The sequence below is a fragment of the Phyllobates terribilis genome, unplaced genomic scaffold, assembly GCF_046119375.1.
Source record: "Phyllobates terribilis strain yellow unplaced genomic scaffold, ASM4611937v1 Scaffold_12__6_contigs__length_324123572, whole genome shotgun sequence".
In the NCBI taxonomy this organism is placed as follows: Eukaryota; Metazoa; Chordata; class Amphibia; order Anura; family Dendrobatidae; genus Phyllobates; species Phyllobates terribilis.
The window spans coordinates 291636165-291663629 of record NW_027362772.1 but is presented as its reverse complement, the minus strand read 5'-3'; the positions used below and the strand labels follow the sequence as shown (position 1 = coordinate 291663629).

Genomic DNA, 27465 nt, shown 5'->3' with positions numbered 1-27465 from the left:
AATAAAAGTTCTTCATTCTGCCTATCGTGCAGGTCCTAGCGGTGTGACACCTTCCGATCAGCAAGTTATCACTTATCTTATAGGTACGTGATACCTTGTTTTAATTGTGCAACTCCTTTAAGGCTCTGCATACAATGTAGCTTTAATAAGCCCATCGGCTCAGAAATCAAGACTCTTTTGGCAAAGAAAGAGGCAAATGGTAATAACCCTTCAAGGAAATCACAAGATTCAAGTTTAATATTACATTCTCTTTATTACAATGTTGATATTATGCAGGTAGCCAGAAGTCTTATAATGCCATATGATCTCCCAAATAATCACATCAAGTTCTGCCGCTATTTTGATTTCACACAATTATTCTTCCAAATAAAGATTCCAAAAAATAAAAGAGTAATAATAACCAATTAAGCAGAAGATTTTAAACTCTGTTAGGAGAAAAGAGGGATCCAATTGTCTTGAGGAAATAGTATTAAATTGTTACAGGAAAAATGTTGGAATTGTTTTAATTTAATGGAATTTTATAATTTGAGAATTTCAAAGGCATATAACTAATAAAATGCATGCAGGATTACAGGGGTTGAATAATAAAAGCATATAGATGGGAAACTTCTTGCTGAACATTGTCTAAGAGACTCAGAAATTTCTGCCATTCCAATACAAAGTAAAGGTAGCGATGGTGCATGCTGCATGTCGGATCAACGCTCAGCTCACATAGGGCACTTTAAACCACAGTTAATGGGATTATTGGGGGTTCTAGTGTTTTGACTCAATGGATCACCAAGTTTCCACCTATCCTCTGCATAAGCGATAATTTAATTTTATGCCCCAACTCGTTTAATTTTGTAGATTCTACTCAGATCTACTTCTCCTTGTGAGCTGCAATGAATATGATGCCCTTATGGTCAACAAGATCGCTTTCAGCTTTTCTCTTCCAAACCTCAACAGCGGTCAATAACAAAACCTTCTCCAACTAGAGCTTTCCTGGCAAAATCCTCATCATAATTGAGAAGATGTAATTTGTCTTTCCCAACTATGAAATATGTTGACTCTAAACACCCAAAAATTATGAGATGTCCTCCAGGTTTTAGCAAATTTGAGAACTTCCTGAGATTTCTTATGTAATCATCTTTGTCTTTGCTAATAGTATCTAGGAGCCAAGCACAGATGATACAATCTGCTGGGGGTAAGACAATCGGATCCATCATATTTTCTTTCTCGAGGTCACATTTCACAACATGTTGAATGGCAAACCTCATTTTTTCTTCTTTTTGCTGTAACTTTTCACTGAAAGAAATGGAAAATAATGTAGAAAATAATTGTGAGTTTGGATCAATCAAAAGTGCAAATATAAGACCAGTAGTTAGCTTTGGGCAGGAATTTTCAATACAGAATGATAGCTATTGCTAACTCCACTATTTTATAGAACCTCATGAACCAGTAGAATGTTTTTTGAGGACAAAATTGCTATTTGATTTTGCATATTCTAGCATTGCAAAAATAGAATATGTGCATGGCCCAGAATCTCACATCTAGCCTAAATTTGTACACTATTGCTTGGGACAGACTCTTCCTAGACTTCCCTGTAACTTGTGCCTTGAAGGATTGTGACTGGAACTACAGATCTTTCTCTAGTGGCTGACAGAACAGACAGAGGGAAGAAAGGCCTTGTCTAAATAAATATTGACATGCTGGGAGATCAGGTTAGGAAACTGCTCAGCTTCAAGGGATAAAAGTTATCAAGGATAAGGGCATGTTCCCATGGTGAGTATATGACTCGCCCCTTGGGCCGTGGGGCACACGGAACCGGGCAATAGTGAGACGCTGGGAGTAGTAGTGGCAGCCCGGTCCCGCGGCTCAGGGTGGTCAGACCAGTGGCAGTCTTTTAGGTGTTTTAGATAATGTCCGACTACGCCACCCGTGGATTGCGGTTATTAGGAACCGCCGCTGCAAGGCAGTCCGCTGGGGCCGATGACGTGTGCAGCTGGGATGGTGTGACTCCCCACAGGAAGAGTGCGGCCACAGGGCAGTGTAGTGGATGGTGGGAGTGATGGTGATGAGAGTCCCAGTACCGGTAGTGCCGGAGGAGCGAAAAAGCACACAGACAACGTACTGCAGTCCAGGGTCTTTACTCACAGTTAATATCCAAGTCACTTCTGCAGGGAATGACTGCCCGAGCCGTGCTGCGTCCACCAGGTGAGGTGCTCGGTCAACTCCCAGGCAGTTCAGGAGCATGGCTCAGGACCCTCTTTTGTCCTTTCTCTGGCCTGCCTCACCAGTGACCCACTTTTGTCCATCTGCCGCGGACTTGTGCGGTTAAACGTGGGCCCCGTCCTCCGCTGTCCTATATGGTGCCTTCCTACCAGGTTTGATGAGGTGTCGTACCCATAAATGATCACGACGACCGGTCTTTGGCTGAGGGTAGTTTCTCCTCCACCAACTTGGGATCCGGTACCCTTAATCTGCCTGACCCTTCACCCTGGATTCTCGTGGGTTCTTAGGGTCCCTTCCACCTTCTTGTTCCTGAGCCCTTCTGTTTCTCTGTCTCTTCTTCTCCTTATCTGTTCCTTCCTGTTCCTTTCTGTTCCGTTCTCTTGGAGCTGAGATGAGCCAAAATCTCAGCTCCCCTTCACCTCCTCCTCGGCCTCTCCCTAGGCCCTTCTGGAGTAGAGCTCCTACAGAGCCTCTACTCCCTGTCTTCTCCTCTCTGGACAGAACGTCTCCTAGAGCTAAGATGGTGCCCACCTTTTATACCTCCCTCTGACCATGAGCCCAGGTGACCAGCAACCAATGAGCTCCTTCCTACGCTCAGGAACCAACCCCTATCTGCCCCTACAGCACTGGGTGTTCCACCCCCCTCCCCACTCCAGGCAGGGACATAGTCGGTCGTGCCTGCACTTCTGTCTAGTAGGAGCACCGTTGAGCTGTCCCTCGGAAATGGGGTGTGTGTGCTGTATGCAGCTAACTGAGCCCTGGTCCATACTCCATTCTTACCCAGGAGTGGAATACCACACCTCTGGCAGAGGTGCAATACCCCTATAGCGGCCGAGCCCTCGGGGCGCTACATTCCCCCCTGGTAAAGCACAGCACGTCCTCGGGCTGGAAAAGAGCAAAAACAGTTGATTACAGGACATGCAAACTTTTTCAAAACTTTTTACATTTTAGAAACGGACGACATTGTTCAATTCCCTTTATGGGACACACTCTTCTTTTCTTGTCACACTATTATAAAACACATACTAATACTTCTGGAACTCTTTTGTCACTTATCATATAAAACGGTTTCAAGATTATGTAAAACATTTTCTAGCAGCATATTAAACTCTTCATATAAAACAATTTTAGGCAAAACACATTCTTGGATCCTGGCGGCGGTGCAACTTGCGACCAGGTAAAGGTGCAACAGTCCAGTAAACGTGTCTTGAGGTAGACGTTGCGGTTTTTGTATAAAACCAGTAGGGGGCGCTTTAGGAAGCGCAACTATATACATGGGGTGGCCGCTCTCATTCCTCGGCCAGTTTTGGGAAGGGAAATGGCTGCTCACAGTCCTCAGCCTGTTAGGGGACGTAGGGGATAACTTTCACACAGTCCTATATCAGTCCCAACGGGGACCACACTTTTCTGGAAACAGTCCCAAACAGTTCCTTTGTACCCTGACGGGTAACTATTTACACTGGCGCTTCTTCTTACTTTCTACCGTCGTCCTCCATATGCGCCTTGCTCCTCCTCGTCATCTTCAGGTCCATCCGGGTCCTCTTGGTACTCATCATCCGAGTAGTGCTGTTCCTCCTCCTCTACTACTCTGTGGACGTGGAGGGCGTACCATCCCTTCACGCCTTGGTGCCGGGTGTAAGACACCACGTCTCCTGGATATAGATCCCGCCCTCGATGACCTTCTGGCAGGTGGCTCTCTACATCCCTCCTAGTCACGAACACGTTGCTGATGGTCTCAGGATCTTTAATGAAACCCCAGCCATGTTCCATGTGAAATTTTACGACAGTCTCGGTGACTCGGGGACCGCGGGCTGCTCGGGGATCTCGTTGGGCCTTCATCTTCTGCTTCGCACTTTGGGCCTGCAGCTTCTCCTGTTTCATGCGCCGCTCCCGCTGCTCCCTCTCGAACACCTCCAGCTGTTGGCGGCAGTACTCCTGTCGACGGGCGGCGTCCGGGGGCGCTAGGCCTCGCGACCGGGCCAGCGATTGTGGTCTGCTGATCACGGCCGGGGTCAGAGGGCACGGCGTGGGGCGGGGCTCGCTGGCGGTGTCAATAGCAGTGGAGGCACGGTGTCGATGGCGGGTTCAGGTACATTGGGCTCCGCAACAGGGTGCAGGGGCAGGTCGGCGGCCCCAGGGTTCGGGGTAGGGGCGTCTCTGTTACCTGCCTCTGCTGTCGCGGCCTCCTCTGCGGCATCGTCCTCAGCCTCCGCTCTGCTTTCACTGCCCTCGGTGGCTGGTGTGCCGCTGGATGTCGACGGCGCCTCCTGCTGCAGGATCACGGCCCGCTGGGCCATTTCTTCTTTCCACCCGGCAATCACGTCCCGCTGCGCCCGGACCATCCTCCGGTCCAGCTCCTCCAGCGCAGCCCGCACATACTCGGGGTCTTCCTTGGGGAGGTGTGCTAGCAGCTCCGTGAAGCTGCATGGGGATACGGCCTGCAGCAGGCCACGCGCCAGGGCGCTGGAGCTGGTTCCTGTCTCTATCTTCGGGTGCGGCCTGGCCAGACTGATCCAGACCATCCTCTGCCCCGCAGTTTTCTTCTCTTTCTGCCCCCATGAGGGGTGGTCCTGGGGCATTCTGCTGACAATCACTCTCAGGGGCAGCCCCCCCACATTGACAGACATTTCTACAGCCGTGCTCATGGTTGTTGGGGGCGGGCTTCCTCTTTGGCACCATTCTGGGACCCGGCCCACGATGGGAGGCGGCCTCCTGTGGTCTTTTGGCGCGCACATTATGGCGCTCGTTCTTCTAGGGCGGGCGCCATCTTTAGTACAACAAAACAGTCTCTTTTCAGGCGTGCAGTACCCGTTGTTAGCGGGCACGAAATCCTGCCGACTACGCCAAAGCTGACTCGCCCCCTGGGCTGTGGGGCACACGGAACTGGGCAATAGTGAGACGCTGGGAGTAGTAGTGGCAGCCCGGTCCCGCGGCTCAGGGTGGTCAGACCAGTGGCAGTCTTTTAGGTGTTTTAGATGATGTCCGACTACGCCACCCATGGATTGCGGTTATTAGGAACCGCCGCTGCAAGGCAGTCCGCTGGGGCCGATGACGTGTGCAGCTGGGATGGTGTGACTCCCCACGGGAAGAGTGCGGCCCCAGGGCAGTGTAGTGGATGGTGGAAGTGATGGTGATGAGAGTCCCAGTACCGGTAGTGCCGGAGGAGCAAAAAAGCACACAGACAACGTACTGCAGTCCAGGGTCTTTACTCACGGTTAATATCCAAGTCACTTCTGCAGGGAATGACTGCCCGAGTCGTGCTGCGTCCACCAGGTGAGGGGTTCGGTCAACTCCCAGGCAGTTCAGGAGCATGGCTCAGGACCCCCTTTTGTCCTTTCTCTGGCCTGCCTCACCAGTGACCCACTTTTGTCCAGCTGCCGCGGACTTGTGCGGTTAAACGTGGGCCCCGTCCTCCGCTGTCCTATATGGTGCCTTCCTAGCAGGTTTGATGAGGTGTCGCACCAATAAATGATCACGACGACCGGTCTTTGGCTGAGGGTAGTTTCTCCTCCACCAACTTGGGATCCGGTACCCTTAATCTGCCTGACCCTTCACCCTGGATTCTCGTGGGTTCTTAGGGTCCCTTCCACCTTCTTGTTCCTGAGCCCTTCTGTTTCTCTGTCTCTTCTTATCCTTATCTGTTCCTTCCTGTTCCTTTCTGTTCCGTTCTCTTGGAGCTGAGATGAGCCAAAATCTCAGCTCCCCTTCACCTCCTCCTCGGCCTCTCCCTAGGCCCTTCTGGAGTAGAGCTCCTACAGAGCCTCTACTCCCTGTCTTCTCCTCTCTGGACAGAACTTCTCCTAGAGCTAAGATGGTGCCCACCTTTTATACCTCCCTCTGACCATGAGCCCAGGTGACCAGCAACCAATGAGCTCCTTCCTACGCTCAGGAACCAACCCCTGTCTGCCCCTACAGCACTGGGTGTTCCACCCCCCTCCCCACTCCAGGCAGGGACATAGTCGGTCGTGCCTGCACTTCTGTCTAGTGGGAGCACCGTTGAGCTGTCCCTCGGAAATGGGGTGTGTGTGCTGTATGCAGCTAACTGAGCCCTGGTCCATACTCCATTCTTACCCGGGAGTGGAATACCACACCTCTGGCAGAGGTGCAATACCCCTGTAGCGGCCGAGCCCTCGGGGCGCTACATATACACAGAAGATCATCAGTCTGAATTTTCCTAACAGAATTTCTGCTGCATTTTACACTGGCACCATTGGGGGAGAGACTTTACTCAAGGTTATGTGATGCCAAAACTTTGGTAGGTGGCTGCACCATTCGACAGTGTTGTTTGGGGATAATAAGTTATTAAATGAATAGGTGATATCGAATTGATCAGTGGGGGTGTGACTACTAGGACCCACACCATTTGCCAGAGTAGGAAACTTTTAATTCTGATAATAGTTGAACAGTGGGTAAGATTTCCATCCAGTGCTCCATTTTTGGAGCTTCTGGAAAAAGCCCAGTGTAACACTCAGTAGCCCAAAGGGAATAAATGGAGCATGCGTACCGCCGCTCCATTCTAAAGAGGATTAAAGTCTACCGTTCTGCTGATCGGATCAGGTCCCAGTGGTCAGATCTTCACTGATCAATAAGTTATCACTAGTGATGAGTGAGCACTAAAATGCTCGGGTGCTCGATGCTCGGGTCGAGCAAATTGGAATGCTTGGGTGCTCAACTCGAGCAATGAGCCCGTAAGTCTATGGGAAAAATGACCCGGCAGTCTGCAGAGAGCCTAAAAATTGCCCAAATCAATGGGAACAGTGCTCAAATGACATGGGAACAGCATGGGGAAGACCCCTGGAAGCATTTCTGACTCCCAGGTCACTGTTGTCAACAACGTTGTCAGAGGTATTACGCTACTTTTACGGACTCACAATAAAACATACAAAAATGAAACCAAAATGGATTTTCCTGGGAAATGTGTTAAGGAACATCCTTTCCAGGGTAATGACTTGTATATAAGGCAAAATAAATATACAAACACAAAAATGCTCCTCCACACCTTGGGCTATGTTCACACATAGCATTTTTGCATTTTTGCATTGCTTTCAACCAAGACAAATGCATTCACTGGGAAATGTCATTGTAATATTTTACAACCTTATCTGGCCATGTGGTGTGTGAGACATGATCAGACACATCCTGTTTCATTTATGATGGAGGAATTCTGAAAGTCACAGAGCCTATTTTTATAGGGCCATCAGGCGGACCTTACTATTCTTAAAGGGCCAGCAGTCGGCCCTCACTATTGGTAGAGAGCCATCAGCCCACTATGCTTTGTTGTTCTCATTATTAACGAGTGGGTCTCCTATACTGTTATTGCATATGCAGTGACTGCAAGGGCTGTCAAAAATTTGGAGGCACTCCAATGCCCCTTGCAAAAGATGTAGAGGTCAGAGAGCCTCCTAAAAACAATGTTCCCATTATTAGGAAGTGGGTCTCCCATAATGTTTGCCTATGCAGTGAAGTATTGGCTGCCAAAAATTTGAAGACACTCCAATGCCCCTTGGAAGAGACATAGAGGTCAGAGAGCCTCCTAAAAACAATGTTCGCATTATTAGGAAGTGGGTCTACCATAGTGTTTGCCTATGCAGTTGTCACACTGTCTCTGTATACTGGAGGTAGGGGGCCTAAGCTGACCCTAAGCTGGGGCCCTGACTAATCCCTCAACCTGGAGGTACTGTTAAAGGTACAGAGGTCTAGGCCGCCAGCGTAACCCCTACCTCCTGAGGATCCCTGCACCTAAGTAATCTAGTCCTGAGAAGGACCCCGATCACAACAAAAGAGGACAAGTAATAATATGCCCACACACAGTACTTAGACGAACGAGACAGTACAAGGGAAAAACCAAAACCACCTTGCATACAAAGACTACACAACTACAACAGAGGGAACACGAACGGGAAAGGAGATAAATGATAAAGCGAGGAAGGGAAAATACACTCCAAATACACTTATCTCAGAAACTCCAAATACCACGATCCGCTCTGTAAGTCTGTATGAAATGCTTTCACCGACACTTCCCAAACAGACCAGCAGGCATTTGAAGGAGACTCACTACAGCAGCATTGATTGCAGCTGGGCGAGGCTGGACCTCGTCTAGCACAGAGAGAAAGAGAATTAACTCCCTCACTGCCGAAAACACAAAGCACCAAAAAGTCAGCTGCGAGAAGTCAGGCTGTGTAATCGTGACGATCTTCGTGGCGACACACCCGTGACAGTACCCCCCCTTCTACGAGGGGCCTCCGGACCCTCAGGGCCAGGTTTATCCGGGTGAGTCGTGTGGAAGGCCCGAACTAATCGGTCTGCGTTAATATCCGACGCAGGAACCCACATCCTCTCCTCAGGACCATACCCTTTCCAATGAACCAGGTACTGAAGGGACCGACGATTAAAACGTGAATCGATGACCCTTGATACCTGGAACTCCAAGTTACCATTGACCACCACTGGAGGGGGAGGCAAAGGTGATGGTACCACCGGCGCCACATACCTCTTAAGCAACGATCTGTGGAACACGTTGTGAATTTTAAATGTAGGGGGGAGGTCAAGATGGAATGCCACCGGATTAATAATAGAACTGATTCTGTACGGCCCGATGAACCTGGGACCCAGTTTCCAGGAGGGAACCTTAAGTTTAATATTCCTGGTAGACAACAATACCCGATCGTTCACACTTAGGTCCGGACCAGACACTCTCCTCCTATCAGCCATACGTTTGTATCGGTTCCCCATAGTATTCAGATTCTTCAGCACCCCTCTCCATACTGAAGCGAGTGATGAGGAAAATCGTTCCTCCTCAGGAACCCCCGAAGAGCCCCCCTACTGAAAGTACAAAACTGGGGGTGAAAACCATATGCCCCAAAAAATGGGGACTTACCAGTGGACTCGCTCCGCCTATTATTGAGAGCAAACTCTGCCAGAGGTAAGAAAGAAGCCCAGTCCTCCTGGTTCTCTGACACAAAACACCGGAGATATGTCTCCAAGCTCTGGTTCATACGTTCCGTCTGACCGTTGGTCTGAGGGTGAAAAGCCGATGAGAATGACAAATGCATCCCCCGCCGTGCACAAAACGCCTTCCAGAACTTGGACACAAACTGAGACCCCCGATCAGACACCACATCGGAGGGTACCCCGTGAAGCCTCACAATCTCCCCAATGAACACCTGCGCAAGAGTTTTAGCATTAGGGAGAGCCGGAACAGCGATAAAATGTGCCATCTTGCTGAACCTGTCCACTACAACGAGTATGACCGTTTTACCCGAAGACGGAGGGAGGTCCGTAATAAAGTCCATAGACAGATGAGTCCAAGGATGCTCCGGGATCTTCAAAGGTAAGAGGGCCCCAGACGGACGGGTATGTGAGGTCTTAGAGCGCGCACAAACCCCACAGGACGCGACAAAAGTTACCACCTCCTTATGTAAGTTAGGCCACCAAAACCGACGCGAGAGAAGATCCACAGTTGCTTTACTCCCCGGGTGTCCTGCCAAAACTGAGTTATGGTGTGCCTCGATCACCTTTTGTCGCAACTGATCTGGAACAAACAGTCTCCCCGGAGGTCCAACAGGGGCGTCCCCCTGAGCCTCCAATACCTCCTCCTCCAGCTCAGAGCATACTGACGAAACCACCACCCCCTCCTGAAGGATAGGAATCGGGTCGTCCGTATTCCCGGCCCCAGGGAAACTACGAGATAAGGCATCCGCCTTTACATTTTTTGACCCAGGACGATATGTAACGACAAAATTAAACCTGGTAAAAAACAATGACCACCTAGCTTGTCTGGGATTCAGACGTTTCGCGGACTCCAGATATAGCAGGTTCTTGTGATCGGTGATGACGGTGACCGGATGGACTGCCCCCTCCAAAAAATGGCGCCACTCCTCAAAAGCTAACTTAATGGCTAAGAGTTCCCTATTGCCGACATCGTAATTCCTCTCAGCGGACGACAATTTTTTAGAGAAAAAGGCGCACGGATGCCACTTACCAGGGGACGAACCTTGTGACAATACTGCTCCCACCCCTACCTCGGAAGCGTCTACCTCTACAATGAATGGCTGTAACGCATCAGGTTGAATGAGTATGGGTGCCGAGGCAAAACATTTTTTCAAGCAGGAGAATGCTTGACAAGCCTTGTCAGACCACCTAGAAAAATCCGTCCCCTTTTTAGTCATGTCTGTGAGAGGCTTAACCATGGACGAGAAATTACGAATGAACTTCCGGTAATAATTAGCAAACCCCAGGAAACGTTGTAGTGCCTTAAGATTCTCTGGCCGATCCCACTCAAGAACTGCCCGCACTTTCCCAGGGTCCATACGAAAACCGGACGCTGAAACCAGGAAGCCTAAAAACTGGAGTTCCTGTACGGCGAACACACACTTTTCCCATTTGGCATACAGTTTATTATCCCGCAAGATCTGTAACACCTGCCTAACGTGCTCCTGATGAGACACCAGATCCGGCGAGTAAATTAAGATATCATCCAGATATATGACAACAAACTGTCCCACCAGGCGGCGAAAAATGTCATTAACAAAGTGTTGGAACACCGCCGGGGCATTAGTCAGACCGAATGGCATGACAAGGTTCTCATAATGCCCCTCCGGAGTGTTAAACGCCGTCTTCCACTCATCCCCCTCCTTCATCCTAATCAGATTGTACGCCCCCCTGAGATCCAACTTAGAGAACCATTTGGCGCCCACGATCTGATTAAAGAGATCGGTAATAAGTGGGAGGGGATACGGATCTCGGACCGTAATCCGATTAAGTTCACGGAAATCCAGGCAAGGGCGTAGGCCTCCATCTTTCTTCTTAACAAAGAAGAACCCCGCAGCCACCGGTGAAGATGAAGGTCTAATATGCCCCTTAGCCAGACTTTCTGAAATATAATCCTTCATGGCCTGCCTCTCAGGACCAGAAAGGTTATACAACCTAGCTTTAGGTAACTTGGCCTCAGGGAGCAGTTTTACAGAACAGTCATACTCGCGATGAGGAGGTAGTTCCTGACACCCTTTCTCCGAGAATACATCCTCAAAGTCCGCCAGAAATGGAGGTAAGACCCAAGGAGTAACCGCACCGATGACCGTGTTCATGCAGTTTTTATTACAGAATTTACTCCATTGGCTTATCTCTCTGGTTTGCCAATTAATAACCGGGTTATGCTTAGTTAACCAAGGAAGGCCCAACACTATAGGAGTGGGAAGACCCTCCAACACGTAGCAAGACAACAGTTCTTTATGTATCGCCCCCACTTGAAGTTTTACGTCATGCACAGCTTTCAAAAAACTTCCCTGACCGAGAGGCCTGGCATCGATCGAGAATATGGGGATGGGTTTAGCCAACTCACTCAATCGCATACCTTGAACCCGGGCAAACCGAGCATCAACCAGATTAGCCCCGGCCCCACTATCCAGAAGAACAGATATCCTCTCAGTTCTCGTACCCACCACCACCTCCGCCGGTACGAGAAACTGAGACGAACCTAGGGACGAAATACCTACTCCCAGATTGCCGTCCACCACACAACCTGGGATCAACAGTTTTCCGACGACTCTTCACTCTGCAAGGGACGGGATGGACACCCCCCAATAAAATGTCCCTTTCTCCCGCAGAAGAAACACCTTCCTGTCTTATTGCGCACCACCGGTCCCCTCCCCCGAAATGATGTCCCTCCTAATTGCATAGGCTCCTCTGGACTGACCAGGGGAACCACCATATGAGGGGACCTTGTAGGAGGTGGAGTCATCACAGGGGGTCGAGTTATCCCGCACCTCTCCCGAAGCCGTCTGTCAACGCGAATAGCCAGGGCCATAGCGGCTTCCAGTGACGCGGGAGAGTCATACTGTGCCAACACATCCTGTAATTTGTCGGATAAACCTTGACAAAACTGGCTCCTAAGAGCCGGGTCATTCCACTGGGTGTCCGTGGCCCACCTACGGAACTCCGAACAGAATTCCTCCGCCGGACGATCTCCCTGCTGGATCCTACGTAACTTAGACTCAGCAAGGGAGATCCGATCTGGGTCACCATATACGAGTCCCAGAGCAGCGAAAAACCTATCCACTGACTGGAGAGCCGGGGAGCCCGGGGGAAGAGAGAACGCCCAAGATTGTGGGTCCCCTTGTAGGAGCGAGATGACAATTCCCACCCTTTGTTCTTCACTCCCCGATGACCGAGGCCGCAGCCGAAAGAACAATTTGCATGCCTCCCGGAAAACAAAAAACTTGTCCCGCCCCCCAGTGAACCTGTCAGGGAGAGCTACTTTAGGTTCTGGTCCGGCTTGCTCCAGAGGATGCAAAACCTTGGACCTAACGTCCGCCAGCTCCATGGACAAACTCTGCAACTGCCGAGCTAGACCGGCTACTGGATCCATGGTAGCTGGAGAAAAACTAAGTGGGTCGGTGAAAATGTCACACTGTCTCTGTATACTGGAGGTAGGGGGCCTAAGCTGACCCTAAGCTGGGGCCCTGACTAATCCCTCAACCTGGAGGTACTGTTAAAGGTACAGAGGTCCAGGCCGCCAGCGTAACCCCTACCTCCTGAGGATCCCTGCACCTAAGTAATCTAGTCCTGAGAAGGACCCCGATCACAACAAAAGAGGACAAGTAATAATATGCCCACACACAGTACTTAGACGAACGAGACAGTACAAGGGAAAAACCAAAACCACCTTGCATACAAAGACTACACAACTACAACAGAGGGAACACGAACGGGAAAGGAGATAAATGATAAAGCGAGGAAGGGAAAATACACTCCAAATACACTTATCTCAGAAACTCCAAATACCACGATTCGCTCTGTAAGTCTGTATGAAATGCTTTCACCGACACTTCCCAAACAGACCAGCAGGCATTTGAAGGAGACTCACTACAGCAGCATTGATTGCAGCTGGGCGAGGCTGGACCTCGTCTAGCACAGAGAGAAAGAGAATTAACTCCCTCACTGCCGAAAACACAAAGCACCAAAAAGTCAGCTGCGAGAAGTCAGGCTGTGTAATCGTGACGATCTTCGTGGCGACACACCCGTGACAGCAGTGAAGCAACAGCTGCCAAATATTTGGAGGAACTCTAATACCCCTTGCAAGACACGTAGAGGAGGTGATATGGTAGTTATGGTGGTGAATGATATGGTGATGGAGGATGAGGAGAAGGAGGAGGACAAGAGAAAATAGACAAAATCAGGAAACGCATACCAATGTGTGGGTGTGAAGAGATGCATGGGAATAGACCTCCCAAAAAAAGACACTGGATTTGAGTTTATGTTACGCTGCTCTCATTTGGTGGTGTTGAGAAGTCTGGCCCAATCCAGTCCTTGTTCTTTTTTATAAGAATTAGCATTTCAGCATTTTCAGTTGACAGGCGGATGCCTAAAAACGCGTTCTGACAAAACGCTAGCGGCAGGGAAGGCCAGCACCTCCAAGGCATAAAGAAACAGTTCATGCCACGTGTCCAGATTGGATACCCAATATTATAAGGCACAGTGGAATCACGGAGGATGTTGGTATTGTCGGCAATGTACTCCATCACCGTCTTCCCAAATTTTGCACTCCCTGTGAAAGTACCCCGTGCCTCAGGGCCTGTGCGATGGGAGGGTCTGAGAAAACTGTCCCAGAACTTTGACAGTGTTCCCCTGTCTCTGCTGGATTGGAGTTGTGTCTCTCTAGCCTGGACTCCTTGGCTGCCCAATGAACTGTGACCTCTGCCACCAGCGTTTTCAAATGGGAATTTTTTCATTAATTCCGCAACAAGGAATTCTTGTACTGCCCCATTTTAGTAGACCTGTCCATCTTGGGAATAAGAGACAGAAAGTTCTCCTTGTAGTGTGGGTCAAGACGTGTCACCAACCAGTAATGACTGTCACCGAAAATTTGGAGAATGCGAGGGTGACAGGAAAGGCCATAAACTCAGCCATGCATGCCAGACTGCTAAAAGGCAAGACTTCCGTGTCCTCACCAAGAGGATGACTGACCATGCTCTCCTCTTCCTTCCTGTCCTCAGGCCATCCACGCTGAACAGACGGTATGACAGTTGTGCAGGTAGTACCATCTATAGCGCATTAAACTAGCTCCTCCTCCTCTTCCTCATTGTCACCCAATCCACATTGGGATGAGATGAGGCAGGGCTGTGTGTAATCACGCTGTATGGATCCTTGCTCCATCTCATCGTGCTCCACCTGCAATGCATACTCTTTGATTGTGAGCAGAGAGCATTTCAGAAGACAGAGAAGTAGGATGGTGACTCTAATTATAGCATCATCACCGCTCACCATCTTGGTGGAGTCCTCAAAGTTTTAGAGGATGGTACATATATCTGACATCCCTGTCCACTGCTGAGGTCTTATGTATGGAGTCTGAACTGAATACAGACAGCCTTGTTGATGCTGGTAGTCAATTGCCCTCTTCTGCTCACAAATCCTTCCCAACATCTGTAATATAGAGTTCCAACGCGTGGGGACATCACACACCAGTCGGTGAGCCGAAAGCTGCAAACGCTGCTGAAACACGGCACGAGCGGCGGAAGCTGTAGGTGACTTTCTAAAGTTGGCACACAGGCGGCGTACTTTGACAAGCAGATCCGGCAGCTCTGTGTAGGTTTTTAGAAACCGCTGAACCACGAGGTTAAGCAAATGGACCAGGCATGGTACGTGTGTGAGCTCACCTCACCTCATAGCCGCCACCAGGTTCCGGCCATTGTCACACAAGACCATGCCTGGCTGTAAGTTCAGCGGTGTCAGCCACAGATCTGCCTGCTCTCTCAGAGCTGTCAACAACTCTTCAGCATTGTGTGGTTTGTCACCTAAGCATATTAGTTTCAGCACAGCCTGTTGCCGCTTGGCCGAGGCAGTGCTGCAGTTATTCCAACGTGCGACTGATGTGGTAATTTCGGAGATAGATGCTGAAGAGGAGGAGGAGGAGGTGCAAGAGCTGTAGAATGTGGGTGCAACCCTGACTAACCAAGGGCCCACAATCCTCGGTGTCGGGAAGACGTGTTCCGTCCCAAGTTCTGACTGGGTCCCGGCTTCCACTATGTTAACTCAGTGTGCCGTCAGCGAGATGTAACGTTGCTGCCCGCAAGCACTTTTCCGCGTGTCCGTGGTTAGGTGGACTTGCATTGTTGATGGCATGGCTAATGTTGTGGAACACATGCTCGTGCAATGCAGGGACGGCACACCTGGAGAAATAGTGGCAGCTGGGGACCGAGTACCGAGGGACGGCCGCTGCCATCAGATTGTGGAAAGCTTCCGTCTCCATGAGCCTAAAAGTCAACATGTCGAGTGAAACAGTTGCAAAATGTGGGAATATAATAGTGTGGCCTGTGGGGTGTTGGCTGCGTATTTGCGTTCCATGGACTGAGGTAGGGACAACTGAACGCAGCGCTGGGACAAGGACGTGGATGTGCTTGCTGATGGTGCTAGTTGAGAGTGTGCAACAACAGGTGCAGGTCAGGATGCATCTTTCCATGCGCCATGGACAAAGGATTGGCTTGCACGCACAACAGCAGAAGAAGCAGTGGTGCCACCCTCAGACACTGTTCCTGGACCCTGGTGTTCGGCCCACTTAGTCGGGTGCTTTGCTGCCATGTGCCTGATCATGCTGGTGGTTGTCAGTCTGGTAGTTTTGCTACCCCTGCTGATGCTGGCCTGGCAAGTGGTGAAAATGGCCTTTTTGGGGTTATCGGCAGAGTCTTTAAAAAACAACCAGACTTGGGAAGACCTAACAGTTGTACTGGCAACTTCCGTCATGTTCATGTTACGGGGAACGGTTGCCCGCTTTCTGTCTGCGGCCACCACACTGCTTCTTCCTGCCTGTTGTGTTGTTATGCCTCACTCCTCCTGTGTGCTGCTGTCCTCGCTCTGTAGGTCCCTCTGCTAGGTTGGGTCAGTTACTATATCATCCACCACCTTGTCTTCCACTTCCGTACCCTTGTCCTCCTCCTGACTTTCTGGCAATTGCGTCTCATCATCGTCCACCTCTTGTGACAGTTTCCCACCTTCGTGTGACCATGGCTGCTCAAATATTTGGGCATCGCTACATGCGATCTCCTCTTGCGCTGCTTCAAGTGGACCGGGTGAGAGGCCCGAATCTATAAATGGAAAAGTGAGCAGCTCTTCAGAGTGTCCAAGGGTGGGATCAGTTGTCTCCCGGAACTCGGTAAGGTGGGAGGAAGGAGGATACGGTGAGGAATATGCAGTCCAGACTCACGGCTACTGAGACGTGACCGTGTGGAAGACAGGGTGTTGGTGGTGGTGGTGGCTAAGTGACTTGAAGCATTATCTGCTATCCAACCAATAACCTTTTCACACTGCTCAGTGTTCAATAGTGATATTCTGCGGTCCCCTTTTAATTGGAACAGGAAGTTCGAGTGAGAAGATGTGGGTGTTTGCTGTGGCAAAATTTCAGCTAGCCTCGGCCTCATCCTCTGCATGCACCATCATCACCATCACGTCCATTTCCTCATCCCTTGCCACACCCATTTTAAATGGAGGACAATATTTTCTACATTCACTTCAAATGGCTGGATTTGAACCTCAGTGATATGTGATACGTGTGATGGAAAACCACAGTTTTAAACAGCTAGCCTGTAGGTAACGATTTTTAACAGCGGCCTCATGTCAATAACTTCACCAACACACTGCAACAAAATTTCAATGGAGGCTAGAAATGGCAGAACTTACAGCGCACTTATATGTGATCCGTGTGACAGACAAACTAACGTTTTAATTATCTGGCCTGTAGGTAACTATTTTTAACAGCGACCTCGTGTCAATAACTTCACTAACACACTGCAACAAAATTTCAATGGAGGCCAGAAATGGCAGAATTTTCAGTGCACTTGTATGTGATCCGTGTAACGGACAAACCACAGTTTTAAATATCTAGCCTGTAGGTAACTATCTTTATCAGCAAACTGATGTCAATAACTTTGCTAACACACTGCAGCAAAATTTCAATGAAGGCCAGAAATGGCAGAATTTCAGTGTACTTATATGTGATCCGTGTGATTGACAAACCACAGTTTTAAATATCTGGTCTGTAGGTTACTATTTTTAACAGCGAACTGGTGTGAATAAATTTGCTAACACACTGCAACAAAATTTAAATGGAGGCCAGAAATGGCAGAATTTCAGTACACTTATATGTAATCCATGTGACGGACAAACCACAGTTTTAAATATCTGGTGTGTAGGTAACTATTTTTAACTGCGAACTGGTGTCAATAACTTTGCAAACACACTGCAACAAAATTTAAATAGAGGCCAGAAATGGCTGAATTTTCAGTGCAATTATATATGATTCGTATGACTGACAAACCACAGTTTTAAATATCTGGAATGTAGGTAACTATTTTTAACTGCGAACTGGTGTCAATAACTCTGCTAACACACTGCAACAAAATTTCAATGGAGGCCATAAATGGCAGAATTTTCAGCGCACTTACATGTGATCTGTGTGACGGAAAAACCACAGTTTTAAATAGATGGATTTTTAGCGCTGTAATATGGAAAGGATCTGGCTGTATACTGCAGTGCCAACAAGCAAATGGAGCAGAAAACTGTGTTCTCTGGGTTGCTTTTTAGGCAAATAATCAGGATTAAGATCCAAAAAAAATTATTCCTGGCCCCTGATACCTGGGGCTACTTCTAAAAATATCTGTAAAAACACCAGCAGCAGACAGAACTGGAATGGACCCTCTTGCTATATGCACTGCAGTCTGCCACATACTGTACACTGCCTGCCTGCCTAGCACTGATATCTATGCAGCTGGATTAGTCCTCAGAAGGACGGTTAGTTGAGATGGATATGTGAATAATATATGGTGGTATACCTACACTAACTAAGAAACAAGCAAATCTCTCCCTAGCTCAGCAGCACCTCTCCCTACTCTGCCTGATTCCGGAATAGATTGTGATGAGCATGGCTGTGCCAGGTCTGTTATAGACCTGATGACGCTGTGCGGCCAGCCAATCACTGTAATGCCACAACCAACATGGCTGCGGCATTACAGGGTGTGGCAGACAATCCCTGCATGTTCATTGGTACTCTAAAGATCGCCAAACATGCAGGGAGGAGACCTGAGCTCCCGCCGAGAAATCCCGGAAATACTCGGCGGGCGCCGAGCATCTCGAGCAGTGAGATGCTTTGGCGAGCGCCGAGCATCTCGAGCAGTGAGATGCTTTGGCGAGCACCGAGCAGTAGCGAGCATGTTCTCTCACCACTAGTTATTATCACCTATCCATTAGTTAGCTAATAACTTGTTTTCACCAGAAACCACCCTCTAAGTTTATGTCTCTGGCAGCATACAAGCTACATTCGGCACTGTCAAGACAATATATCTGCCTCATTTATTCTTTACAGCTCACCTTTCTTCTCCAGTGTCAGCATGAAGTTTTGTGGCATGGCCCCAACTAAACGCTCCTGTACGTGAGTCCACCCATCTCTTCAGCTCCATGATGCATCTGTCTCTGAACTTCAGCACGATGATGTGATTGAAAAAATCACAGGCTGCATACAATTGATGAACCAGAGAACCATTACTGAGGTCAATCAAGATGTCTCCTGTAATATGACCTGCAAAAAAAATCCAAATATTCAAATTCTAAGATATTAAGCCCTCATAGATGTAGATAAACAATCACTTCCAGCAAAGTATTAAAAGGAGTTTTTTTACCCCAAACCTTAAATTAAATCATTTCTACATTCATATTGGAGACTTAGACTCAAGGAAAATCATATTGGTAGTGTAGATTGCATTATAAATATACAATTTATTAGATAAGTAATAGACGGGGCTTTGGTATAGTGAAGGCCTCAGTGCCTTGTTTCACCTGGTCAATTGTAATCCTCTGCACCTCGACTAAGGCTAAGTGCCCACGATGCAGAAATGCTGCAGATTTTTTCCGCATCTCCCTGGTAGGAAAAACACATGCGGATTTTACATGCGTTTTTCCTGCCAGGTAGAAGTGTTTGTCAAGCGTTCTTCACATGCATTTCTGCATGCGGGTTATCAAGCGCTTTTCCAAGCGATTTTAGCATCACTTGTAAAAATGCTTGACAACTTGGTCACACTATATAAATCCATGCAACCGGCATGGATTTATATAGTGTGACCAAGTTAATAGTTAAAAAAAAGAATAAAAATGGTAAAAAATAAAAAATAAACATTATACTCACCTTCCGATGGCCCCCGGTCTCCTGTACGATGCATCCGGTCTCTTGTACGGCTCCCGATGGTCTAAAAGGACCTGTCATGTGTCATGTCATGTGACAGGTCACTCGACCGCCGATGTGAGTGGTTGCGTGACCTGTCACATGACTAAATGACGCCATGGAAGGTCATTTTAGACCATCGCGACCCATACAAGAGACCGGATGCAGCGGAGAAAAGACCGGGGGCCATCGGAAGGAAAATATAAAGTATTTATTGTATGTATATTTTTTATTTTAAATTCTTTTTTTAACAAGTACTATGGTAACCGGGTCAGAAGGAGAGTCTCCTCTTCTCCAGACCCGGGTACCATCCGCACATTGAATCGCTTAATATCCGCATGTGCACATGTAGTCATGCGGATATTAAGCGTTTCAATGCAAGTCAATGGCAGCATTTCCGCTGCGTGTCCGCAAAAATAATGGACATGCTGCGTATTTTTCTGCAATGATAATCTGCAGCGGAAATTTCCGCAGCATGTGCACAGCACATGCAGATTAGCATTGGGGACCATGGGGCACGTATTACCAAGCGTTTTTTAAGCATTTTGGCTACGAAAATTCGACAGCAAAAACGCTTGAAAAACGCATAGTGGGCACGCACCCTTATGTTGATTTACAGTGCACAATTTGGAGCACTGTCTAAATTGAATCCTCAGCTCTGCACCCACTGACACTGCAAGAACAAGAGCATACACAGTGTTAGTGTGTCCAGGTGCGTTCTCACCCCTCTCTCCTGTCTGCAGCAGCCACTTCCTGCCCTTAGCATCACATAGTAGCGGATGGCCAATGCTGATAGGAAAGGGGGATTAGGTCACACCCATACGGTTCGTTCGGCCCCTCCACAGTTAGTGTGTGCGCACTCTTATCAAATAAATTTGATTTCCTGCACAAATACAAATCTGCTCATTTTTAAAAGATACTAAATCCAGATGATAGGTAGCACAGAAATTATATGAGAAGACCCAATTAAAGATATTGATGAATTTTTAAAGAAAGTTTAAAAACCCTAGCAGTAGACTTTATGTTGACCAGTAAATGACTTTATTTTATTATTATCATTTATTCTAGGACTTTATTTTATTATTATCATTTATTCTAGGATTTTAAAATTTTGTTTTTTCATTTTTTTTCTTCCCCTTTTTCCAAGGCCCTAACTTGTTTTTTTTACATTAACATAGCAGTATATATACTATTGATTAAAAAAAATGTAAGACTGTATGAAAACAAAAATTGGTTCCATTTTCTGAGACCATTTGTTATTTTCTTACATTGATGTAGCTGTGTGAGAGCTCTTTTTTGCATTCTGATTTTATAAAGACTATGTTGGGTTATATACAACATTTTTACTGCATTTTATTGTGTTTTTTAGGGAAGCGTGGTGACTAGTGATGAGCGAGCATGCTCTCTACTGCTCGGTGCTTGCCCGAGCATTTCACTACTCGAGATGCTCAGAGCTTGCCGAGTATTTCCGGGATTGCTCGGTGGGAGCTCGGGTCCCCTCCCTGCATGTTTACCTCTCTTTAGAGAGACAATGAACATGCAGGGATTGTCTGCCACACACTGTAATACCGCAGCCATGTTGGTTGTGGCATTACAGTGATTGGCTGGCCGCACAGCATCATCAGGTCTATATCAGACCTGGCACCGCCATGCTCATCACAGTCACTCCACAATCAGACAGTGTAGGGAGAGGTGCTGAGTCAGGGAGAGATATGCTTGTTTCTAGTTAGTGTAGGTATACCAGACTATATTCGAGACACATATCCATCTCAACTAACAGTCCTTCTGAGGACTAATCCAGCTGCAGAGATATCAGTGCTAGGGAGGCAGGGTATATAGCAGACTGCAGTGCACATAGCAAGAGGGTCCATCCCAGTTCTGTCTGCTGCAGCTTCAGACAGAAAGAAGAGGCGGGGCCTGCTGTGAGATGCGAGGGCTGTGTTTGGCGTGTGGAGAGAGCTCCTGGGAGGTTTTTTTTTCCATCTGGGACTTTTGTCTGCCCCCTTCCCAGGAAAGCAGGCTTGTTCTGGGACTGGCCTCCGGGGCTGGGCGGGAAGAATACCATCCCGGCTAGGATGACCCGGTCCGGACAAAGCAAATGGTTCTGCATGAAGACCAGATGGACCCCAGAGGCCATGGCCGCGGTGGCTCCTCCCCCCGGAGGGGTGCTGCAGTGGTGCCCCTTGAGTGGGGCACCAAGGTGGCGAAGGAGTCCACTGTCAACTATGGCTCCCACATCCATGCGCACCTCTGCGAGTATGAGGACGCCTCAAAGAAGCTAAAATCCCTCTGGGGGAGTTGAGGGTAGCTCAGGACAGGTCCGACAGGGCCTCTAACAGCAAAAAGCATGAGCTATCCGCCACGGTCAGAGGGATCAAGACGGCCATTCAGGAGGTGGAGAGCCGGCGGTGTGCCATCCTGGCCGGCAGCGGGCAGCCAGGTGGCGGTGGTGGAGGATGAGAAGGAGGAAGAGGACTGCAAGGAGGAGGTCATGCCCTACCTGCCATCTGGTGGCCTGGTAAGTGATCTCTTGGCATCACATAGCGGGATAGCCCCTGAGCAGATGGCTCTCCCGTCTGATTCTAGCCCTTCAGAGGGCAGCGGGAGCGAAGGGGAAGATGAGGAAGGCGGTAGTAGCAGCAGTGAGGGGGGCTGCCTTGTCATGAAGCAGATCAGGCAGATCAAGTCGCCGGTACGCGTTTTAACCAGCTGATGTTTGGGTACGAGATCTGCGAGGACGAGGCGTCCGGGAGGGGGATGAAGAGGAAGAAAGCAAAAAAGGCAGAGAAGAAAAAAACATCTGTAGCACATAAATTTGTGTTTGTCCCCCTCTCTGGGGCCCCCCGATCCCGTTGTGCGGCACCCGCTACCCACCCCGGCTCGGGCTCTGTTGTGGGTCCGCAGCAAGGGAGCGGGGAGACTGCAGGCCATTGTAGTAATGAAGGTGGTGTGTCGGATGTGTCTGACATGGAGCATGGCACGGAGGGCGGCCCGGTGGCGGGCAAACCTATGGAGGTGCTCAGGCTGGGTCCCCTGTGAGAGAGGGGGCTGGCCTGGCACCTGGTGTGCTTGCTGGCGTGTGAGCGGGCGGCGAGTGTGTTCTGGGGTGTCTGGGTCCCCCACTCACAGATCCGTTAAAACTGGAGCACCTTTGGGGGCCCAGGCACCTGGTAAGGCACCTGGCAAGACAGAGTGTGGGGCCTGCAGCTCCAGCAGAGCTGGCTAGTAAAAAGAAGGTGATGGGGCCTGCAGCGAGGTAGGGGCCCCTGACGCAGGGGCCCATTAATGGGTCAGCGCCGGGGGCTCCGCCACTGGTGGACGCTGAGGTGGAGTAGCCTAGACTGGGGCCGGCCGCCGGAGTTGCTGTGGCCAAACTCTTTGTGGCCACGGGTGTGACGCTAGGGAGTGCTGTGCCCCTGGGAACTGGTGCCGCTGGACCAGGGACCCTTGAGAGTAAACCCGGCTCTGGGTCGGCTTTGGGGGTCCTGGCGCGGCCAGTTTTTGGGGGCGTGGCTTCCCTGGCATCCCCTGCCCCTGTGGGAGTGGCCTCAGAGGGCCACACTGTGCTGCCAGGTGCAGGGGGCGTGGCTTCCATGGTGGGGTCCACCCACACGGGCATGGCTATGCCCGGGGGGCTGGGCTTAGCGCTGGCGCTGACAGCTGCTTCTGGAGCTGTAGAGACCGCAGCTGCAATCAGTACTGGTGGGGGGGCTGCGGCTGTGGCTGAAGGGGGTGCCTGCTTGTCGGGCTCACTTGTGTCTGGGGGCTTACCTGGGGCAGGGGCTCCGGCAGTGCAGGTGTCAAAGAGTGCTGCAGCAGGGCTGGATGGTGCTGGGGGTGGAGCTCTGCACCTGGCTCTCTTCCTGCCAGGAGTGCTGGGAGCAGTGGTGCTGCGCTCCTTAGGGCAGGGAAGGCGCCACCAGCAGGTTGCAGTGCCAATAGCACCCGTGAAAATAGTAAAATGGTGCATAAAAAGTGTGCCCAAAAAACAAAAAACATCGACCCCCAGTGCGCATGGGAGTGGGAGCAGGGCGAGTGGGGTGATTGTGGACACAAATGGGGATGGTGTGGGTATGGATGTGTCTGTGGTTGAGGATGCAAATGGCGGTGTGTCTGCGGTAGGGTGTGTGAGTGGAGTGTCTGTTGGTAGAGGGGAGTACGGGGAGGGGGTGGTACATCTGCCCCCCCCCTGGCCACAAGCCCCCGGAGTTTTGCGGGGGTAGTGGCTGGGGCCTAGGGATCTTCTCGGGGGGGTTCCTCGCCTCTGGACCTAAGGGATGGTGACTTGTGACGCCGTTTCCTGGAGGCCCTCAAAAATGGAGAAAGGATGATCATGGTAGAGGGAAGAGAGGTGGACCTGGCCTTTTGGCTGGATAGACATGGCCAGGCTGCCTTCCAAGATAAAAGGGAGGTTGAGACAGTATGGTCCCTCCCGACAGCCAGGCAGGGGGTGGCCAGGAGGAATGTGGTCCGTTTTCGGTGGAGAGTCAGTGAAGCGTGCCCGCCTAGAGCGAAGGTCGTGGAGCTCCTCCTGAAGATGGACTTCAGGGCGATTGACATCTTTGCCCTGATCCATCCTTTTGGTACCTCCATCTTTGACATCAGTTTTGTTCGGCCAGAGGGCTTAGAGCTTTTCTGGTCGAATTTTGAGCTGGTGAAGGGGGAGCCCGGCTGGCGAGACTTCGCCTTGCAGGCAGTGTCTCGCCAAAATGGGGTAAAGAAGGTGACCATTCTGACAAGTAATGAGTTACTCTTTGGGATCGATATCATGACGTGGCTTTCTCGCTATGGGGAAGTCACGGAGATCCCAAAAAAGAACAGGGACGAGTTTGGCATTTGGTCAGGGGCTGGACCTTCATGATGAAATTGAAGGTTTCAGGTGGTACTGTCACCCACATCCCCTCCTCGGTATTCCTGGGTAGGGACAGCGCGGGCTGCAAGGTGCAGAAATGTGCCTTGTGTGGCGGGGTAGGTCATCTGGCCGCGGCCTGTGGTGACATTTGGTGTCACCTGTGTGGTGATCTAGGTCACCCGTATAGCCACTGCCCGCGTTCCTTTTCCAACACCATCTCTGGTCAGGCGGGGGAGAGCCGTGGGGGGGTCCCCAGTGGTGCATCTTCTGCTGGAACTGGAGGTGGGGTGGGTACGGGAGGGGAGCTGAGGGGACAGTTAGGAAAGGCGAGGCGAGAACACCTGCCCACCAGTGGCAACAGGTGGGGCGCCGAAGGGACAGGGGGCAGGATAAGTCTCAGGCGACTGGGGTGATGACTGTCCCCTCCCGGGAGGCTGCAGCCGACGCCTCTGGGGCCCTGGGGGAGAAAGCATGAGCGAGGAGATCAGGAGGATGGAGAGGAAGGAGGCGGCTGCTTCCGATAACTCCTCCCAGTATGAAAGTCTGGATAAGGAGGTGGTGGAGCAGCCAAAAAAAATGAGTGACAAGAGTACCAGTAGTCGGAGGAAAAAGAACAGGAAGAGGGTAAAAAAATCTAAAGCCCCCCCCCCTCCTCACTACTATGGTGCCTACAGAAGGGCTTACCGGCTTCCCTCTGGTCCCCCTCTCCAACCGGTTCCAAGCCCTCGATGACTCTGCTGTGTCGGAGGTCGGGGGTGAGGAGCCTGGGGTGCCTTCGGGGAGCGGCGGGGTCCGTCCTCCGGGGTACTCACATTCTCCTGGGGGGGGACTGCCCCGGGGTCCAGAAGTGAGGAATCTTGTCCTGGGAAGTAGGTGTCCGATGCAGGAGGGGGGAGCATGGACACCTCAGTGTCGCTGAAGAGGAGGGGTGACTCGGGCTCTTCCTCAGACGGCGAGAGGAAAAAGGGGGATACGGTGAAGAAGAAGGCCATCTAACACAATCACCCATGATGGCAGAGCCTACCCCGTTGACTCTGGCTTCGATTAATGTCGCCAGCATAAAGTCAGATGCGGTCAGATTTATGGCCTTTGATTTTTTCACCCGAGTTGAGGCTGACATTTTATTTTTGCAGGAGACCAGACTAACGGACATGGGGGCCATTTATAAAGCAAAAAGGGAGTGGAGGAGTGGGCCCTCATACTGGTCTCTTGCGGCCGAGCCGTATAGCGGGGTAGCGGTCCTTTTTAAGGCCGCTTCAGTGGAATGCAGACAGGTGATTGAGGTAGAAATGGGGAGGTGCTTGGTTCTTGACGTCTTCATGAGGGGACAAGAGCTCCAGCTCATTAATATCTATGGCCCGCAGTCTAGGTGGGACCGTAAATGTCTCTTCCTGAAGGTCAAGCCCTATCTTTTTACAAGCTGGCAGGTGGTCTTCGGTGGGGATTTTAATACTATAACTAGATCCCGTGATAGGGGAGGCCTCGCAGACCAGCTGGCTTATGATAGTAATACTCTTAATAGCATAACAAGCGAAGCTCACCTGGTGGATGTCCACATCCGGCACACCCCAGGTAACGGGGGTTTCACCTTTCATAGGGGTAGCAGTAGGTCTAGGATAGATAGAAGGAGGAAGCCGTCTCTTCTACAGTGTCCGCTGTTGAGGTGGAATTCTCCGACCACTGTTTTATTTTATTTTCCTTGAATGCTACAGAGACCACCCGGATGGGGAGAAGCCTATGGAAGCTGAATTAGTCCCTGTTGGAAGAAGCGGATATAAGACAATCCTTTGAGGAATTTCTTCAGAGCCAGGTACCTCTCTTGGGTCTCTGTAGCACTAAGTCTGAGTGGTGGGAGATCTTCAAAAGAAGGGTTGCAAGGTTCTTCCGTCAGCTCTCGAGCCTCAGGGGCCTGAACAGGTACTGCCTGTATCAGGATCTGGGGAGGAAACTCGAGCAGCTCGTCTCGACTGGAGGGGACCGTGAGGAAATCTCCAGGGTGAAGACGTTGCTCAAGGGGTGTCAGTATGATAGGCACACATCCTTTGTTTTTGAGAGGGATTTCGGGAGGTACCACTCGCCCGACCCTTACAGGAACTGCAAGATATCAGAGAGTTGTAAGGTGGTAACAGGACTGATCGACAGTACGGGGTCTCTGAACAGATCCAAATCAGGGATCCTGGAGGTGGTTGGATCCTTCTACTCACACCTCTTGGGGAGGAGGGAACCTGATCGGGATGAGATGTCGGCTTTCCTCGCTGAAACCATCCCTGAACCAGGGGATGACCCCTCTCTTCATGTTTTGGCAGAAGCAATCAGGGAAGAAGAAGTGAGATGGGCAATTGATGGGCTTCAGCCCAAAAAATCGCCTGGTCCGGATGGCTTAACATCTGAGTTTTACAAGACTTTAAGGGACTCCTTGGTCCCCCTCTTGACTGAAGGAATTCAGCCTTGATTATTCTGTGAAAGGGTAAAGACTCGTCCCGTATTTAGAATTGGCGTCCCATAGCGCTTCTCAATACGGACCGAAAGGTTCTGGCAAAGGTGCTTTTTAATCGGTTGGTGAAATTTGCACCCCGGCTCCTTTCGGGGCCCAGCACTGCTCTGTTCCAGGCCGCAGTACATTTTAGTGTTGTGCTGTGCTCGGTGTCCGGGAGGCAGTGGAGTAGAGCAGGGCAGGTCACTGGAAGGGGTACTTGCTGTCCTTAGACCAGGCGAAAGCCGTTGACCGGGTTAACCATGAGTACATCTGGTCCGTCCTTCTGAGGTACGGTCTGCCTGGGAGGTTTGTTGATTTGTTGAGAGTGTTATACAATGGGGCAGAGACTTTTCTGCTTGTGAATGGTTGGGTCGGACAACCTTTTAATGTGAAGTCTGGCGTCTGCCAGGGCTGTCCTTTGAGCCCTCTGTTATACGTGTTCGCGATCGACCCCCTTCTAAGGAGGGTGGAGCGTGGACCGTTGGTGGGAGTCGGGATGGACCGGGCGGAGCCAGAGGCCACCTTGGGGGTAGTGGCATATGCCAATGACGTTTCCCTTTTTGTATCCTCAAGAGGGGAGGCAGATTGGGTCATGTCTGAGGTGGAGCGCTACTCAGTGGCATCCGGGTTCATGATCAACCGGGATAAATGTGAGGGGGAGGGGGAGATCCAAGTTTTGATCTCCCGGACACTCTTCCAGGGCCTCAGGCCACAGCAAAAATT

At 50.2% G+C, this 27465-nt stretch overlaps 1 pseudogene; it reads right to left on the bottom strand.

Moving 5' to 3' along the window:
* Positions 1 to 233: 233 nt before the first annotated feature.
* LOC141172719 (nicotinamide N-methyltransferase-like) overlaps positions 234 to 27465 on the bottom strand; it is a 63146-nt pseudogene continuing 35914 nt past the window's right edge.